General features: G+C 39.1%; 1 protein-coding gene across 11 annotated transcripts in view; it reads right to left on the bottom strand.

Moving 5' to 3' along the window:
* The window catches only part of PDE4D (phosphodiesterase 4D), a 1,488,864-nt gene that overhangs the window by 55,955 nt on the left and 1,412,753 nt on the right, over positions 1-20,156 (bottom strand). The gene's annotated exons all lie outside the window — the stretch shown is intronic.

Below are 20,156 nucleotides of genomic sequence, written 5' to 3'. Positions count from 1 at the left end.
CACATGTCCTGCATACGTGCTTCCTTCGTCTGTGGAATTGCAAATCAGAGACCGGGACGGTCTTCTGATGCCAAAGGAAAAAGTCTGGAAGGGTGTTTCTGCCCACCATGTGCAGAATAAACTACAAACGTAAGAAAATGAAAAGACCATATCCAAAGGCACAGTATGGAAGCTAGTCCTATTTACAAAAGCTGACCCTGGGGATCATGGGCGCTCTACATGAAAGGATCAATTGCAAGAACCTCACTACATTAGCAAGCAGATAAACGATACTTTCAGAGAGGAAAATAGCCCAAACTCTGAAGAGTCCCATCTTATAAAACTTGGTTATTGTCAATTACAAAGAATACATTGAAAAGCTTACATGAAGTCGGCGAGATCCCTTTTCTTTGTCTTCGAATCTACAGGTATTGAAGGAGAAGAAACTCTGCCCGTGAAGTTTAGACTCCATAAATGATCACTGGCACAACAGAGAATTTCACAGACTGAATCTCAGGCTCCCGGGGATTTACCAGATAGGTTTTTACGTAAAATTTGTAAAAGTTAGAATAACTTCCAAGTATTTGTTACATGGGCCACATGGCTCATTGTTATCAAGGATTCTTGAACTGTTTGGTATTCACTTTGGGGACTCTATGTTAAAATTTGCTTCTTTTATTCCTTTTTCTTTTCTGCAGCAATCTCTGTATATATACTCTAGGTGAACAAACAGCCGCTTAAACCTTGCCAGGTAAATTAAAGAGTAAGATTGGGCCTTTCCCCCCCAACAAAAGTAACAACCTTAAAGATAATTTAAAATAGTATTAAATGTTTTATCTGCATAGCCTTTCCCTGATTATAAGAATGTAAAAATATAACGTGATTCTTCTAAAAATGGAAATATCACACAAGGATGTAATGTGAAAAAGTCCCTTGTAATCCCATACCCTAAGGACTACAAACAATAATTAAGCCTATGATCATAACACATTTTCATTTTACTTAATACCTTCCATATGCAAGTATAGGGCAACCTAGTTGAAATGGTAGTACATCTACTATATGGTTTTTTGTTTTTGTATTTTCCCCCCTCCCTCTACTGTATGAAATAAGGATGTAGGACACTTTAAGAGGAAATTAACTTATTTTAGGTTATTTGAGTTGTCAATAGTGAGCACATCCAGTGGGTTATAGATGCAAAACCACTGTGCCTAGGATGTGTTCATTGCATCTTTCTGGTCACTGGTTACATACAGAAGCCAGGAATCCTCGCTCCATACCTCTAAAGCTTGGCTTTCCATGTTCCTTTCCCTGCACTCCAGTCTTTTAAAGTCTCAGCCTCAAAGGGACTTTCCCAGTATAAGTAATCTCCCCACCTTCACCAACTTCTCAAACTTTTCAGAAATACAGGCCTTGGACTTAGCTGGATGTGGCACTACATATTATATTCCAGTACTTACTTTTTAATTGTAAAAGGGGAAAATAATTCAGGAAAGTTTCAATGCTTTCACACATTATATATTTATATATAATTAAGAAGGCAGTATATCAACAAGAGGGACAACTTATTTCAGAAGATCTACTTTATATCCAAATCATAGATTAGCCATTTTGACAATCAGCATTTGAGTACAATAATAATGTGGTACATACATGTATTTTAAGTTCTAACTACCTCTGCATGCATCGTATAAATCTGGAGAATGGAAAAAGAGTGACCCGAACACATCTACATACCAATAAGCAGGAAAATAATTACTGACAGAGTAAAGAAATTTGTTCTATAAAACTGTCGCTCAAATAAAGAATTATTGCTGATATTAGTATAGAGTTGAGAATACTACTTTTCCCAAATCCTGAGGTTTACAGGCAATATGGCTAGCCACAGTTTCTAGGGTCATTATTAAAGTTTAACTTCTAGGAATTTTACCCCAAATTTCTAAGACATCGATTAACTGACCTTTTCATCCCCACTAAAAAAACCTCAGTGTGGAGTTGCCAGGTATCCTACAGGAAATTGAGTCACCACACCAAACAACACACCTAAATGTCATCGACAGCTAGCAGGACAAAAACAGTGACCTAGTTTAATTTTGGATTATACCAAGAACACATATTGCATTCATTAATAAAAGGCTTTCTCCCCAGAGAGTATTCACTGTGGCACTACTTGAAAATAGTACATGAAAACACTTTTTTTTTCCAACTGTCCAAAATCTTGCTAAGTCAAGGAACTACAGGGAGAAAAATGCCCAAGCAACAACTGTTAGCTAAATCCCATAAAAGCAAGGAGAGGACTGTGGAAGAGCAAATGAGAAATAACTTGAGCGCTTGGAAGTCCCCTCCTACAGCAGTGTCGGTTTTTTTCAAGGCACCCTTGAACTATATAACACCCCTGTTTCTGCTCAGGATCTTCTGTGAACAAACAGTCCTCCATGCTTGCAGGCCAGCACTTGGCTTCCGTCACTGTGATGCGATCAAGGATTCCCCTGACACATGGCCTGAACTGCTGCCAGGGGCTCCCGGAGAAGATGCTGAAGCAGCAGCTTCCCTTTGAAAAGGAAAAAAGTAATCACCTCCAAGCCCAGCAGTTAGTTAGAGGTTGAGGTCGTTTTCTTGGGAAATGTTCAGCCAATTACTCTTATCCGCAACTTACAGCAACACTGACCATTGAGATAAAAGGATCCATATGTAATTGTGTAGATATTGGTTTCTCTTTTTCTTTCTTTCTTTTTTTTTTTTTTTTTGCCAGTATTTGAATGATTAAAGGTCAATATAACTTAGTCGTAATTCCTAGACAGGCCTACTGGCGTAAATGAAGAGAACAAGTACAAAATCACTTACTTTGGGCACCATTTGCCTGCACTTAGTTAAAAAATAAATATAAATTAAAACAGTTGATTCAGGTTTTCCTTAAAATTAAAAAAAAAAAACTTCACTAAATGCCTTCACAGAGCAAATACTTAAATATATATCTTCCTAGCCAGTTCCAGCTTCTCCCATTCTAATTCCCACCAAAATTCCCTCTTTGTTCCAAAGGATGGAATTGATAGTGTCTAAAGTAGGTAGAACCAGAGAAAAATGATTCCCATTTCACCACGTATTGCTTCGAGCTAGTTACTCCCTGAGTTTGCTACAGCAGAAGATTTGTCCAAGTTAGTTCTAACTTTTGCTGACTTATTTTTCCCCCCTCTATACATTTTATCTGATGGGAAATACATAAAGGAATTGGATTCGCTTTCAGTGTGTACATGTAACAGGTTTAAGCAGAGCACTGGCAAGCTGCTCTCATTTCCAAACGTATTACTGGCACCAAGTTCTTGTTTTGAAGTATTTAAAAATCTTATGAAATATAAAAAATTTCACTTAGTACTTCCAAAAATCTCTAAAGGGAAGATGTACATAATTTTGTGGGGTTTCTTTTTTTACTTTTATCTTCCCACAATCTATGATTTTTTTCTAGTGCCGCCTAAGGTTCTAGTAGAATTTTTTAAATGAAATAAACACAAGATTAGGTTTCATTGACTTCTAGGACCATCAGTAATTCAACAAATATTTGTTTAGCCCCAACTATGTGTCATGCATTTTATTAGAGTCTGCAAAAACAAGGTGTCTAAAAGACTGTGTCTCTTATCCAAGGAAAACCTAGACTTTGATAGTGGAGATGATTTCAGCATACTATACTGTAGAAAGCATTCTGAAAGAAGATAGCATGTAGGCTACTGGAGAATAAAACAAGGCTATTTAAATCAGACTGGGACAGAGGTGGAGTGGGAGGCCAAGTCCTAACGAATGAAAACAGGAAGTTAGTGGAGAGTGAGGGAAGGGGTTTTAAGAGAGAACATATGAGCAAGGACTTGGGCATATGTTCAATGAGATGTGTGTGTATGGGTATGTAGAGAAAGGAACTACCATGAATACTACCGAGGGCCTTGCTCGGGGGAAAGAGGCTGGAGAAATCTGCAGACACTGGCCATGAAAATATTGTCAGGCATCCGCAATACAGACTGGGACTGAATCTTCGAGAGCAGAAGCCACTGAGTGATTCAGAGTACTGTGTGTTATGGGATTGGATTTTATTTAGATGGAAAATTCTAGGGCTCCGAATAAATGGGGCTAAGGAAGCAAAGCTGACATTGGTAAGACCATTATCTTTGACCATATTATTGGTAGAATAAAATTAAAAATAATTTATAGAACATTTGCTTTCTGATGACTATTCTTATCTAAGACAATCTCAGTATTAAAATTTTACATAGGCATATGTCAGGCATGAAAGACTGTCCAGTGGGATAAGCTTCTTGCTCTAAACACTACAATCTTCCGGTCACTGGAATTTTAATCATACTGTATTCACCAGAATTTCTTGCAGGGAGAAACTGCCTGCAAAAAAAGCACCTGATACAGTTACCTATTACAGAAGGTGAGAGCCCTGGTTTGGGTGGAACTCATCTGTGATCTTTCTGACATAGGAAAGGGGAAGAATATGCTGCTTGCTCCCCAGGGTGTGGGTGTGTGTGTGTGTGTGTGTGTGTGTGTGTAACACAAAGGAGTCAGCTTGGCCTACGGGATAAGGATAATTCCACCCAATAGATCTCCCCCTCCTCCAATCTGTAATAAAGTTGCTGAAGGCACAAGATGCAGCAAGAGTTTTGTTTTGTTTTAATCCAGCGAAGGGACTGAGTTTGGAGGACAGATTGGCACAGACAGAAATGTCAGCCCGAGCTGACACTGGAAAGAAGAGGCAGAGGAAGAGAAGCAAGCTTTTGGAACTCATTGTAAGATGACGGAGGCTTTTGTCCAAGAAATTGGAGTCTGAGTTAAGTTTCATCAGACAGGTGGGCTGGGGACTCCACATGACTCCATATGACACCAGACCGTTAGCACTATTTTTCCTTGATTGAAACTGAAGGAGTAGAAGGAGGTTCCCATCTCCACTCCACCTCATATAAACCATAATCCCTGGGAGATCACCTAATTTTTCTTGGGCCACAATTTCCTCACCTGTAGATTGGAGATAATAAAATCTTGTTGATTATTTTAGTGTAAGTGAGAGACCATGGGTTAAGTAACTTCGCATTGCTCACCTGATAGATTCTTTTCTGGGCACTGCAACAAATGATGGAGATTCAGCAATGAGCAATGAAGTGAAAAGTTCCTGCCCGCTCTCTAGGAGTTTATATTCTACTGGTTACGATGCTCTTCTCTTCATTTTAATAAATATATATTGAATACCTGCTATGGGCCAGGTGCTGACTATACCAAAGAGAAGGAAGTAACTTTGGGTTTCAAGAAGTTCATAGTCCAGGGAGGAAGACAATTACAGTTGACCCTTGAACAACACAGGGTTTAGGGACACTGATCCCTTCTACGGTCCAAAATCCACATAAAACTTTTGACTCCCCCTCAAATTTAACTACTACTAGCCTACTGTTGACCTGAAACCTTACTGATAACATAAATAGTGGATTAGCATATATTTAGTATGTTAAATGTATTATAGACTGTGCTCTTACAATAAAGGCAAAGAAAACATTATTAAGAAAATCATAAGGAAGAAAAAATACATTTATAGTTCTGTACTGTATTTACCGAAAAAAATCCTCATAGAAGCGGACCCACACAGTTCAAACCTGTGTTGTTCAAGGGTCAACTGCCTAGGAGAGTATGTAGGTAAGCTGTCCACTAAAATTAGGCAGTAGGTGCAGGTGTAATGTAAGCACAAGACAGAGCTGGGGGACAGGGAAGGCACACCTACTGCAGCCTGGGAAAGACCCGGGAGAGATTTCTGAAAGAAAAAATGTGCACCCCGAGTCTCCAAAGATGAAGCAAAGCATTGGCTAGGTAAGGAATGGAAATTGCTATTTGAAATAGAGGGCAAATATGTGCCACTGACAGCTGGAGAACATAGGCCATTCAGGTAGCTGCACGTGGTAAGGAGGTAAAGTGGGGTCTGGCAAAGGACAAAGATAAAGGTGGAGAAGTAGTCATGGGGGACTTAGCACACTAATCTAAGAGTTTATGTTTTTTTCTGCAAGACCTGTTAGAAATCTCAGCGAGGAAGTCACATGGTCAGATCTGCTTTTCAGAAAGCTTGCCCTGGGAATAGTATGAAAGGAGGATGAGAGAAGGAAAGGACCCATCGGGAGGCCTAGAGTGGGAGAAGCAGCAGCCAGAAAAGTAGAAGAGAACCCGTCATGAGCCAAGACGCAGCAGAACTTCAAAGGAGAATATCTAGGCATACTCCCTGACACTCAAGGTAGGCCCTAAATACCCACCAATTTGGGCTAAGAAAAAATTTAATCTCTAATTCACATTTCAACCACACAGGACAAAAGAGGGTGTTAAGCAAATGCTAGCGAAGATGAAGATTTTGCCAGGGAAGTTGTTTTAATAAAGTAACAATAAACTTTTTGCAAGAAGGCTGATAAAGGTACTAGAACTTTATACATTATTTCCATATTCCCGTTACAGCCTTAGGAATCATTTTTATTCTGGTGGGCGGCTTGTAGGAGGCTATCTGTGTTTCCATCATCTACAATCAACCTTCAAGTATGACGCAGGCTTTGGGACTTTATCTTTGTCAGTGACTGCACGAAGTATTCCTTATAGAAAATAAGGAGTTTGAAGAGATGGTAGATGATCTCTAGTGCCCCTCCAGCTCCAACATTTATGTATTCTATGACTGCTGACACTATGTTTTCTGGGTGGGGTATTGGTTTTAAGGGTGTCCACTACTGGTTAACCTGTGGGGGAGGAGGATCAGGAATTACTATAGAGGGAATTCTTGAATTGAGCAGATGCCTTCGAAGATGCCATTCAGTTCCAGAATTCTGTAACTCTGTGAGGTTAGTTCAACTATTTATCAGGTATGGATGTTTTATACTTGAAATTGAGATTCTCTGACAAAGAAAGTTACTGATAAATCGAAAGTCTTGGAATATATTTACACCCATCTCTGCTGTATATTTACATCCATCTCCAACCCTACCCAAACATATTCCTATCTAATACTTTGCCATTTGATTTACCAATTTCTTAATTTCTATAAATGCCACCTTCAGTTAAATTCTCACCTATGTATTTCTAGATTCGTGTAAAAGCCTAGTACTGGATCTCCTGGGGTTCAATTTTTTTTCACCACAGTACTGTTTAGAAAGTCAGAATAATCTTCCTTAAACTGTTTTCTTTCTTTCTTTTTTAGAGAGAAAGATAGAGAAAGTGTGGCAGGGTGGGTGGCGGGGGGGAGGGCAGAGAGAGAGAGAGAGAGAATCCCAAGCATACTCCACGCCTAGCACAGAGCCCGATGCAGGGCTCAATCTCATGACCCTGAGATCATGACCTGAGCCAAAACCAAGAGTGAGATGCTTAACCAAATGAGCTCCCAGGTGCCCACTTAAACTCTGTTTTTAATGTGTCAGTCCTTTGCTCAAATACCTTACTATATCAATGCCATACTCCTGTGTTCACATAAGGCCTTTCTTCAGCGGGCTTTTCAATAAAACTCTCAGCTCTCTTTTATTCACTCTCCCATCTAAGGCTGCCCTTCTCAGTCAGTCCTTTCACCTGGATACAATTTGCTGACCACTGTCTCTGTGACTTTGTTTATATCATCTTTATATTTGTTTCTAGGCCTTTCTGTAAGTTTCTAGACCGGTTCCTGACATTTACAGGCATGCAACAAATATTTTTCAGTAAATAACCAATAAGTACTCATGTATTACAACAAGTCAGAATATTTCTTTGCAAGTACTGTTCGAGCCGTAATACTATCCTGAGTATGGCTCTCTAGATGTATTCATCTTCATCTATCTATCTCTTATGCTCAGTCTACTGCTTTCCTCTTCTCCTATTTGTCAGGAACTAACATTGCCAGAACTTCGATTAAGCACACCATGGTGTCTTTCTGGAGTGAAATATTAATATTAGACTTAAAGTGATAGATATTATAATATATATGCAGAATGATCTTTACAAAACTAAATGAAATTTTGAAGAACCCACCAATACCCAGGTATGAAGTTTGGGGGTAACAGGTGAATGAACTAAAGGTCATGCGCTATCCTACCAAGATCAGGAGAATGTAGATTAAAACCGGGAGAATAACTGAATCTCCTGCTTACTCTTGCTATTCTAAGTTTAGCCAGTCTGTAGTGCTCATGTTACTTTCTAGCAGACATTTAAATATATATTTCTCTCTCAATATAACAAAATTAAATCCTGTCTATCCCCTCTCCATGAAATTATTCTGTGTTTTCACTGCTTCATTTCTACCATCACAATCCCATCTGCTTCCCCACCCTGTGCCACACACACATATGTACTCTGCTGGTTTTGTTTAGATTTTCCTTAGAACATGACTTAAGAACCACTTCTTAATCTTTGTATTATAATGACCAGTTACATTTATGATGTATTTGTTTTCTCTATAAATTTTACTTGATTCGTTGCTCACTACCCTATCTTGGACATTCCATCATCTTCATCTCCTGATCTTTGTTCTGAGTTTTCACAAGGAAAGAGAACTTCCTTAAATGATTGCCCATAAAGGAGACACTGGTGGTAGGTATCCTTTTTGATTTCTTGCATTTCAAAAGTCACAGTGCTTCTTAACCTTTTTGGCAGTCTAATAAACTTTCTGAGAATCTCCCTAGGAAATTGGACATAAAAGTTGATGTGATCAACTTTTCTTTTTTTAAAAGTATTCACTGGCCTCCCTGAAGTCACCAGGGACTCCAGGCTGAGAATTCCCATCTGAATAGGGAAGAGAAAATATTTGTTTTAATCAATACTGCTCCAGAATCTTTCATTCAGAATCAGTACCTTTGCTGCCTTCTTTGTTCCCTAACTCCCCTCACTGTGAGATACCTAAAGAGAAGTAATGCCAAAGGGGCGCTTCATTCCATTTAAAGGAATTGAAGTCAGAGCTAAGAAAAAAATATACAAAAGGTGTGCAAAAAAGACTAGGCTTTTATTTTTATTTATTTATTTTTTTAAGATTATTTTATTTATTGAGAGAGAGAGAGAGAGAGAGAGAGAATGATAGAGAGAGAGCATGAGAGGGAGGAGGGTCAGAGGGAGAAGCAGACTCCCTCCTGAACTGGGAGACCAATGCGGGACTTGATCCCGGGACTCCAGGATCATGACCTGAGCCGAAGGCAGTCGCTTAACCAACTGAGCCACCCAGGCACCTAAGACTAGGCTTTTTAAACAGGCTATAAACAGAGTCCCAGCAGGGTCATTTATTATGTCCAATTTTTATTCTCACTACTTGTGCTGTAAATTGAATATATGAGTGAGAAATCATGTTGGCCTACTGGTAAACCCGCATTTGTTAAATGTGTGTACATTATAGAACAAGTTTTGGAACTCAGGATCATATTAGGACTAATTGGCTTATTTACTTGTTTGTGAGCTGGCTCCATACACAAACTTAATTAAAAGAAATTAGTTTTCTAGATGTACAAGACTATCTAGGGATATTTAGATTTGGATAAGAAAGCTCTTACACAAATGTCCAAGAATCTATAACCTATAGAGTTCCCCATGGGAAGTGGTATGACAGATCAGAAAGGGTATGGCTTTTTGAGTCACCCAGAATTTAAATTCTTCTGCCATTGTTCTAGTTGTATTATCTTAAATTAGTCATTTAAATATCCAAACCTTTATATATAAGTCACAAATTAATTTTTATGAGAAATGCATATGAAAAATGCATGCAAAACCCCCAAGGGCCATATCTGACTTACAGTAGGTACTCAATCAGTAGTAACTATTATTCTGACTCACCTTACAAGGTTGTTTAAACCAGTTAATCTGCAATAAGGCATTTAACACATGAAGGGTTTCTTCCACTCTCATGGGTTCTTAATCCTTAACCAATTCTAATTTTCCTATCAGCACCATCAAAACTCAACAATTAACCAGTTCTGGGCTGAATATTAGTGAGGAATCTAAGATCTAGAATAGCCTTCATAAGACCACCCCAATCATGCCAAGTCATAATGTATAAAAAATACAGATAAGATGTGTCACTGGTTAATAAAAGAGCACCATTTCCTGTGAGGTTCCTGGGAGGTTCATTCCAGTATTTCCCAAAGAACATTCAACTGATAATTACTCCTACAAGATTCTCCTTACCAAAAGAATTCTGTAGTCACACAGGTTTGGGAAATGTATTTGCAGCCTCTTTGCCATGATTTGTAATGGATGCGCACCTACCAAAAGCTAGAAGTTTCACAGCAAAGAAACCTAACATCATTTAACACATATTATCTAAACTTATTTGATCTTGAAACACTTTTTTTTCATGTGACCATTATCATCTTTTGAAGCATACTTTGGAAAACTTTGTCCTATACTATATATGGCAAGTCCCAAAACATAAACACAATGCCTGTGTTTTGTAGGTCCCCACGTATTTGAAATCTGTCATGTATTGGACATCTAATTTTTCCTCCTCAGGGCTTTGGGTACTGTTGAGAAATGGCCAGAAAGTAATCTATCTTCCTTCCTCCCTTCCTTCCCCCTTTCCTTCCTTCCTCCCTTCCTTCCTTCCTTCCTTCCTTCCTTCCTCCCTTCCTTCCTTCCCCTTTCCTTCCTTCCTTCCTTCCTTCCTTCCTTCCTTCCTTCCTTCCTTCCTTCCTTCCTTCCTTCCTTCCTTCCTCTTTTTCTTTTCCCCAGCAAAAGAGCAGTTAAAAAACCCATGCATATTTATTGAGTCTCTCTGATGTGCTGGTTGCTGTGGAATACAAGAACACGAAAGATTCAGTGGCCTGGACCTGGGTAGGAACTTAGAATATCCCGCTGAGAAAATCTGACATGTGACCAGCCTAGAGAAATTGTGAGGTGATGTAGAAATCATTCAGCTTGGAAGTGCTACTGCAGTTCAGAGAAAGGAAGGGGAGGGATGGACTGTAGCTAAGTGCATAGGGCTCCAGGAAGAAGGTGAACCTGGATGTAGGTCTTTGACAAAGTCTGTGGTTTGAATGGCTGTGGGAGGAGGGCATCAGCTGGCATTCTTTTCAGGTGGAAGAAATGTCTGGAGCCTGAATAAGGGTCATGTGTGTTGGTGGTAAATAGCCTGGATGGAGTAGACTCCTTTGAGGGAGGAAAAGGAAAATCAGGTTGGATACTTAAATGTGTGGCCTTGAGCTAATGGATGTTGTGGGAATTGGAAAAGTGCACTAGTAGACCAGGAGGATGAAATAAAGAAGTGAGAAGGAGGGAGGTTACAAATCCATTCCAGTTGTCCAGATGTACAGTGGTAAGTAAGGAGTTCTAAAAGTATCCATTTTAATGGTCTACTGTGACAGTGATGAACAACAGAAAGAGCATGGCATTGGGGAGAGAGATCTAGGTTCAAAGGCTGGCTCTGTAACTTAGCAACCATGTGGCAAATTTAGGCAAATTATTTTACTTCTTTACCTTAGTTTTCTCTTTTGCAAAATAGGGCTAAAAATACACCACCAAAGGTTACCCTCCTAACGCTGGCTATTTTCCACATTTTACTTGAATTTTAAGACTAATGTTAATTTAATTTTTTTAGATTTTACTTATTTATTTGAGAGAGAGACATAGCAAGAGAGAGAGCATGAACAGGGGGAGGGGCAGAGAGAGAGGGAGAAGCAGACTCCCCGATGAGCAGAGAGCCAGATGTGGGGCTTGATTCCAGGACCCCAGGATCATGACCTGAACCGAAGGCAGACGCTTAACCAACTAAGCCACTCAGGCACCCCAAGACTAATGTTAGTTTTAAAATCTGTTCATCCGCCTATTTCGTTTTTGTTCATTTCAACTTAAATGCAAGATTTGTTTAAAAAATTGTAAAAAGGGGCGCCTGGGTGGCTCAGTCGTTAAGCGTCTGCCTTCGGCTCAGGTCATGATCTCAGAGTCCTGGGATTGAGTCCCACATCAGGCTCCCTGCTCATCAGGGAGTCTGCTTCTCCCTCTCCCTCTGCCCCTCTCCCCATGCTCCTGCTGTCTCTCTCTCTCTCAAATAAATAAAATCTTTTAAAAAAATAAATAAATAAATAAAATAAATAAATATTTATCAAGTCAGTTACATGCAATACATGACAGCTGCTTTTAACAGCAATGCATCTCCTCCCCATCTCTTCTTAAAACACAAAGTTATCAAAACAATTCTGTACATATTTTTGATACTAGTAGTAGTCAGCACCTGCATCACTCTGAAAATTAAACCAGTTAGTATTCATTACACCTGCTACGTTAGCAATTTAAAATGCAGTTCTTTTATTAAGCAAAATGAATAAAGCAGGCTGTTCATATTTTATTTCATTCTTGAGATTAGATTTGGAAAATACATATTATTCCATAGCAATCTGAACACTTCTTGCCATGCCCTGATCTTGTAAACCCAAATTTTATTTTAAGTATTCCAGGTTTATGCTTAAATGATATCTCCTTCATAAGAGGAAAAAACATTGCTTAGCATCTTCTTCCTGTTGTTTAAAAACCAAATGGCTGTACACACACACACACACACACTCACACACATTTATTTATGTATGTATTCATAAATCTCCAGGGCACATTTACTAGCTAGAATTACTTTATTTAATGTGTGGGCATTTTGCATTGAGATCAGTAAGGCATTAACATGAGTAGAAGATTTTTGACTTAAGTTTGAGATCCACAAAAAGTAATTGTTGTAGTATGTCCTTCTGGCAATTTTATATTTTTTTAAACAGCATTACATAACTCTGGAAGTACAACTTTTAAGTTTTAGGAGTTTTGCCATTTTGCTAATACTACTATGCTCAGGACATCCACTATTTCATGGGGATTATTTATTTCATTCATACAAATTTTTGTTGCATATCAAAGCAATGGAGAAGCTTCTGGATACTCAGGTCGACATTCTAATTTCAGTTCTGTATATTTTGTTTTCATATTTTGTCCTTGGTAACCTAACAACCATACCTGCCCACCTTGAAAGTATCCTTTATTCATAAGCTTCAAGGTGGATAACCAGATTATTTCCTTTGGCATTCTTTGAGATCTTCCAATTGCAGAAATTATGGGGACCTTCAGCTCCTATGGAGAACTGCCATTTTCTTCTGAAGGCCCAGACTCCACCCATACAGAATTTTGGGGGAAGACTAAGTGAGATGAGGCAGTGACTTTCAAACTTTCTTGACAATGTACCACAGTAAGAAATACATTTTATACTATGACTAGCCCACTTGTTTAAAGTAGGAGCTGCAATGAATATTATTGTGCTTATTTTTTAAGAAGTGTGGGTGCTGACTCCTAGTACAAAAATATGTACAGTAATGTTTTGATACCTGTATTTGTTTAAAAAAGGTGGGGAGGAGTGAACTCTTATTAAAAGCAACTCCTGTGTGTTATATATAATAGTCATGACAAAATTTGTCCATGGTCTTTTTTTAAGAAACCATGCACTTAAGTGAAAGCAACAAAAATAATTATATATACACAGTATAAAGGAAATCTCTACATAATTGAAACAGTATATATACACATACATACATACACATACATATATTTGATCTAGTATATAAAGAATTCAAACAGAACTTACATGAAGTGATGTTTAGCTTTACCATGTATGATTCGCTCTGATGTTTCCTATTCTATTCTATTTAATTCAAAAAATATTGATTGTGACCCACTAATCTGATTTTGCAATCTAAGTTTGTAAATGCTGAGGAAAGGTATCACTTAGCTTAATGAATGTTAGTTTTCTCTCCCTCTGCTCTCTTCCTCCCACTTTATAATAAAAATTCTTCTTGTACTCTCCTGCAAGGGAGAAGCAGAACACAAGGATTTCTAAGGACAGTCTCCAATATGCAGATACTCTGTAAATCACTTCTCCTTATACGTGTGAGTTTCCTCAGGCAGTAGGGGTTTACCAGTTGAACACATAAAGCAGGGATAGCTCACTCAAGGTCCCACCAGAAGGAACGATGTAGTGGTTGGGGAGTTCAGGGGCAGTAGGTGGGGACTTCAGAGAGTGTACGTGGGAAAGCTGGCCAACTGCTGTCAGCTCTTCAGATTTTTTGAAAGAATCCCCACATTTGAATTTTTAAATGCAAAATCCACGTTGTTTAAACTTTGGCAACTAATTCAAAACAAGTTTTCAGGACGAAACAAGAGTCTATGGACCTTCATGGCCAAATTGCAACCTCTAACACATAAACAGTGTTTAGCACAAGTGACAGAAGCCTTCCTGAGCGCAGTGTTTTAGACAAGCCCATAAGGACCTAATTATAAATTTCAAGGTAGAGAAATTAAGTTAAGAAGTGTTTCTGGAATCTAGAATGCTAATATGGGGTTGTTAAAAGATGATATGAAGTCAAAAGACAGATTCTGTTCCAGGTTCCAGTGGTTGCTCAGGACTGGTCTGGGCTAAATAGTCTCAGCTGTTCATGCACCAACTGGACCCCTGTGAGATGTGCTATGAGGAATTAGGCCTGACAAAACTATCTAACTCCAATGACTTAACGATTACTACTAACAGCCCACCTAATCAGGGAGCTCTGTTCCCAAAAACTGCCACACATCCTAACCCTTTCATTGGCAAATGAATAGGAAAAATAAATCTTTCCATTTAGCCTTCATTTTCCTTTTTAGCTCTTACTATCTTACAAATAAATTCCTGGAACACCTATCTGTTTCCTCCATTTCTAGGGGCCTTTTCCTTTGTCAACCCCCTCCTACATAATCTTATGTTCCCAAAGTACCTCTTGTATAATAGTATCTGTCCTTAAGCAAGACCATATTCTGCAATTTTAATCCCTGTTGGTTTGTATCCAAATTTGTTCGATTCTTGAGAGCCCCTCTAAAATCCATCTCCCCAGACCCATCTGTCCTCACCATCCCCTGTGGCTGACCCCACCTACACACCCACCTTTTGTCAGCAAGTTCCCTGAGAGTCCTATTTCTTCATATTTGGTCATGTTTGCCACTTCCTGATCCAGTCCTTCCCTCCCACTTTCCTTCCACCTATTCAGTTCCTGACTTTCACAGGTTAAGTCCTTTATGCAAAGGTTCCTTCAAAGGAAGCTCTGCATAGAAGCAGGTGACAAGCTCTCCCCAGGAATAGCAGGAAGGCCTGGGGTGGAGGGAGTCAGTCTTGAGATCACCTAGGGCCGGGCAGCACTCAAGACGAGATTAAGGGTAATAGGTTCCCAAGTTGGAAGGAAACCACATACTTAGTCTGTTTTGGTTTTACCTGGAGATGAGTACTTTCCATGGACAAAGTTGAGAAACTAGAAATTGTTACGTGATTCATCCTTTTCTACCTAAACTTTGGTTTGATTCAACAAGCCAACAAATACTTGTTAAACACCTGCCAGGGGTATCTGGTAGTTTAAGAGGTATTAAACTTGCAGAGCTAAATTCAGATCTCTGGCTTCAGGGAGTCTGCCCCTAGAGGTTATGAACAACAAATGAACAATTGCAGTAATTTCAAAAGAAACGCATGCGTGTGATAACAGAAGCATGTAGAACGTAGGGAAAACTTAGAGGATCCAAATAGGCTTCCTGGAGAGCCTGTCCATGTCCTCCTCCACCTGCTAACTCATGATCAGAGTTTGCAAACTTGGCTGGGACTTTAGAGAACAGTGTGTGAACAACAGAGAGATGGATCTGGTGGCTCAGGTTGGGTGAGAACAAGCTCAGGCACAGGATGCACAAGAGAGTCTTCTCCTTCTCCAAACTTCCAAATTCTCTGGTGGAAGCCTAGGAATGAAGGAGAAAAGGAGGCGGGGAGCTCCACCCACTGTAGCCAAGAAGGAAAGAGGAGGCCTGAGTCTCTACAAGTGTAGAAACTCAGCCAACTGTAAGCTGGAACATCAAGAAGATAATGTTTATTCAAAAAGGATAATTAAAGAGGCAACTGTGGGAGGCAGAGGAGAAAAACTGGGGCTGCCTGATAAGTGGGTGAAGAAAACCCAGCACTTTAAGAACTTGATTGTATTTTGCAGCCTTAATTTCCTACTTGCGGCTCCCTCTGCCTGCCTCCCCCTCCTCCACAAGAGCTGGGCTCTGTGGCCCCAGAGTCATGCTCTTTTTGTGGGGAATGAACATTTAGAAATGAATTCATCTGGGCAAGCAACCATTGATAAGTAATTTTCCTTCAGAGTGAGTGAGACTGGCATTTGAATTTAACCTGTTTGGTTGGGTCCTAGAGGCATGTGCCTGTTCTGCCTACAGAAAGCCCCTATTCCAGCTCTGACCCCCTCCAGTTCTTTATTTAGAAACAAGGCCAGCAGGTCCTTGCTCTTTTTAATCACTGAATGGACAATATGCTGGCTTATTCTGGGACAGAGGGGGACCTTATGAGGACTGAAGATTCAAGAGAACAGTTTTTAGATTAAGGCAGTCCTTGTTTCCAAACCTAAGTTTTGCCACTGACTAACTAGAGATCCTCATATAAGCTCATTAACTTACCTAAGCTTGTTCTCTAATTTGTAAAATGAAGAAAGCAGTACCTATATCATATGATGATTTTGAAGATTAAATAGGATTGTGCACGTAAAGCAGTACTTGAGAAATAGTAAGTGCCCCCCAAGTAATGATGATGATGAATTTTATATGCAAGCATACAGAGAATATTAGGATTTTCTGAATTATTTCCAGCTCACCCTAATGTTTCACTCTTCTTCCAGATTCTGTTATCTATTGGCTTACTGACAGGGTCTTCCAAGCATTTATCAATGTGATTAGGAACAGTAATTCTGGAAAGTACTCTCAAATTATTTATCTAATTAAACAAGCAAACCTTTTTAACCCAGACACCCTAAATCTCTGTAGCTTGTCTCTGCTGATTTGGTCAGAACAGCTCAGATGGTAGGGAAGGGCTTTCCGGGTGGAAAAAAATAAATTAGCTGTCTGGAAAACAAGGACCTCTGAGTTAAAAAAAAAAAAAAAAGCCTCCCTAAAACAGACTGTTTACTTTTGCCATGGTGTCTCACATTCGTTGGGACTGGGAAAATCCAGGTTACCACCCAGCAGGAGTTCCCTCTAAAGATAGAGACTGGCAAATACCATATTTGATGCGTGAGAGCCAAATCAGAAGGTCACTCTTCAAGTAATTAAATCACTAACCAGTCTCTCACAATGATGTGTTTACTAGTAGACAGATTTTCTCCAGGGTTGGAACCAGATCAAATTCATTCTTCAATCTCTGGTGCTAGACGTTGGCTGTCACATACCAGGTATCCAATACATGTTTTTGAATTGAACTAAAAAAGCCTGGAACAATCCCTTTACTAAGACTACCTTTTCTGTAATGTTTCCAGAGCTTCCAACACATCTGAGAATCAATAACTCCATTGTTAGAGGAATATTAATGTGGTTCAGGGGCTTGGAAACCTCACTATTATAAGATTACTGCAACTTTTTTTTTTTACGTATTTATTTACTTACTTAACTGAAAGCTTTTTGAAAAACAAGCTGCTATACACAAAAGGTATTATTACTATTATGTACATGACCAGCATGGAATGTCAACTCAGGGTAATAAATCCTCCCTAGTGAGGTGATATGAGTGGGTAGGAAGGTGACATAAGCCTTAAATCACAAGCCTGGCACTTGATTAGGAGTCCATGGAAAGTAGTCCCAGGTGAGGGGGAAGCTATTTCACAGATTGGGGTGGACCACACGGCCGACGGTCATTTCCTGGTTTGTCTTTGTTTGACTGTGCTTGCTTTTTCCTCGTTCTTGGTATTTAGATCCTGATATATAACTGAGTACATCCAAGGACTGCAAACTCAAATGCCTCTAATGGGGTCAGGTAGGTAAATTAAAGGAGGCAGTGAATTATATACTTTAGTCCCATGTTGCTATATGGGAGTGTGGGTCATCAGTGTACTATATCTTCTAAATTTTCAAGGGAAGTTACAAATGCTATTTTTATGGAAAGTCTCCTATTTTACAAATATTGGCAACTAGTTCAAAAAGTTTTAAATACTTCTGGACTCAATACAACACATCAATAGGCTAGGTATGATAACCTTGGGGCGGCCAGGTTTTGGTCTCTGATATGTGGCCATCTTGGATTTCCTAGCGACATTCTGAAATTAGCCTGGAGTTCTTACCCCTTCCTACTTCCATAGCAGGCTGATGTGTCTTCCCAATTGTTCTTAGTTCTTTATCTTTGACCCTTAACATAGCCAATTGTGCAGTAATGCATCTTGGAAAAAACTGTCTGGGAAAATGAGCTTAAAAACTTGGCCAACTCCTGTAGAAGTTGATCTGGTGATAGATGATATGAACTTGTTAGTGCTACTTATCGTTATCAGGCTTGTTTATGTAGATAAGTCTCTTCTTAACTAGGCAGATATAAAATCTTTATTATGTCTTTTCTCCAGTCCATTAGTTGTCACTTTCTTTTCTTTTTTTTTTTGATTTTTATTTTTATAGTCGTATCCCATCCCTTCATTGTGAGTACAGTAACTTTTGTACTGGGGAGAGAAATCCCTGGTAGAGTGATCCAAATCTCCATTTCCCCCCTTCTAGTGTCCTACAGAACCATTTATTCTCCAGGCACCTAAAAATACCAATACATTTATTTGTTTACATATCTGTTCCTTATAGGTAGGGGGTCCATAAAACCCAACTGGCCCAGAATTTACCAGGCTTATGTCTGTTACCCAAGGGTAATTATGAATAGCATTGCCTTTCACTCTAAAAAGTGTCCTGCTTTGAATGCTAAATCATATGGGCACTCTACTTATGGGGGAGTTCATCACACATCATTTAGCTGCCCAGCCCTGCCTCTTCTGGAAGTCTGGGCACTAGGCCTGATCAGGGCTTTCCTCTGTGGAGGTAGCTCCCTCAGTCACTGCATTCAGAAGCTTTGGACCCGCTCCTGAAAGAACAATCACCTCTCTCTGGAGACAGTGTTGGTAGAAAAACAACAACAAAAATCACTTCGCTAAATTCAATTCTCTCCTTTCATCTCAGGCCCCTGGCAAATACTAAGAAACAAAGGATCCCTAATAATTACAACCCCAAATTTACTGAAATCTAGAAGACATATCTATTTGAAAATTCTAATCTAGTAATTATACTTAAGCTTCTCAGGTTATACTGCACCTTAATAAGGTAGCTTATTTTGTCAAAATCAGTTAAGGCCTTCTAATGTGATTTGGAAGAAATGGATAGACAAAAATTAAAATGTGGCTGGTCAAGGTAATCCAAAAGCTCAACTCATTCAGTAAATAACAATGACACTTTAACAGGTTCTTTTTGCTAATAGGATGTAATTGTGCTTGGCTTTAATTTGTTGTAATGATGGAACAAATTTGATTACTTCATACTTTTAGGGACATTTGGCTACATCATGTTTTGGTGTTTCCATAAACCCCAGTGGAAATTAAATCAGCTCTGTGATTGCTCATTTCCCCTATTTAGTGACATGTCTGCCTCGTATCAGCAAAATGGTAACCATTGTCTACCTTAATCCAAGATACTGCAGGAGATTTAAAAGAAATTACCTCCTGTGCCCTTCTCCTTTCAGATCGCCCTATTTGTAGCTATCAAATTTTGGCATGCTTGCTGGGATGCAATCTTGTTTGAACAAGTGAAGTAATTCTCACGTAAGACTTTAGGATTCTCTGTACTGTAAGTTCTAAATGCACCTATAATTCAAATTTAGATGAGGGTTATGAGTTGGTAAGAACATGAAAAGCACCAAAAGTTTTAAGAACTTAAACTTTTATTTTGTGCTACCAGCTTCTCCTTTCCCCAATTCTAGGTGGACATACAAGTTTTGAGGTAGGGAGTTTACTGCCACATACTTTGAAAAATAGTCATTAGTCTAGCACATTTAGTCTTTATGCCCTTACCCAGAGCAGGTAAAATATTCTGGCAGGACTTAACACAAGTTTCCTGACATTGTAGGTACTAAGCTCATACAGTGAAAGATCATACTACACAAACATTGCAAATATGGTACTGCAGACTGACATTGTTAAAAACACACATGGAACATTAATAGGCAACACTGTGGCAGAGACTGCTAGCTGTCCCCTAACATTGATGCTTTTCTTCCTCAGTTATATTAGAATCCTAATTTACCTAAGCATATGACTGCTTAAAATAGAGAACATTCCCAGACTCCTATGTAGCAAGGTACTGCCATATAAGTAAGTTCTGATAAATGGTTGAAAGTAGAAGTGTTA

Source organism: Callorhinus ursinus, unplaced genomic scaffold (assembly GCF_003265705.2).
Source record: "Callorhinus ursinus isolate GAN/ISIS: 27379988/994484 unplaced genomic scaffold, GSC_fseal_2.0 scaffold23, whole genome shotgun sequence".
NCBI classification, from domain to species: domain Eukaryota; kingdom Metazoa; phylum Chordata; class Mammalia; order Carnivora; family Otariidae; genus Callorhinus; species Callorhinus ursinus.
The sequence above is the reverse complement of the archived record's forward strand: the minus strand, read 5'-3'. Positions and strand labels throughout refer to the sequence as shown.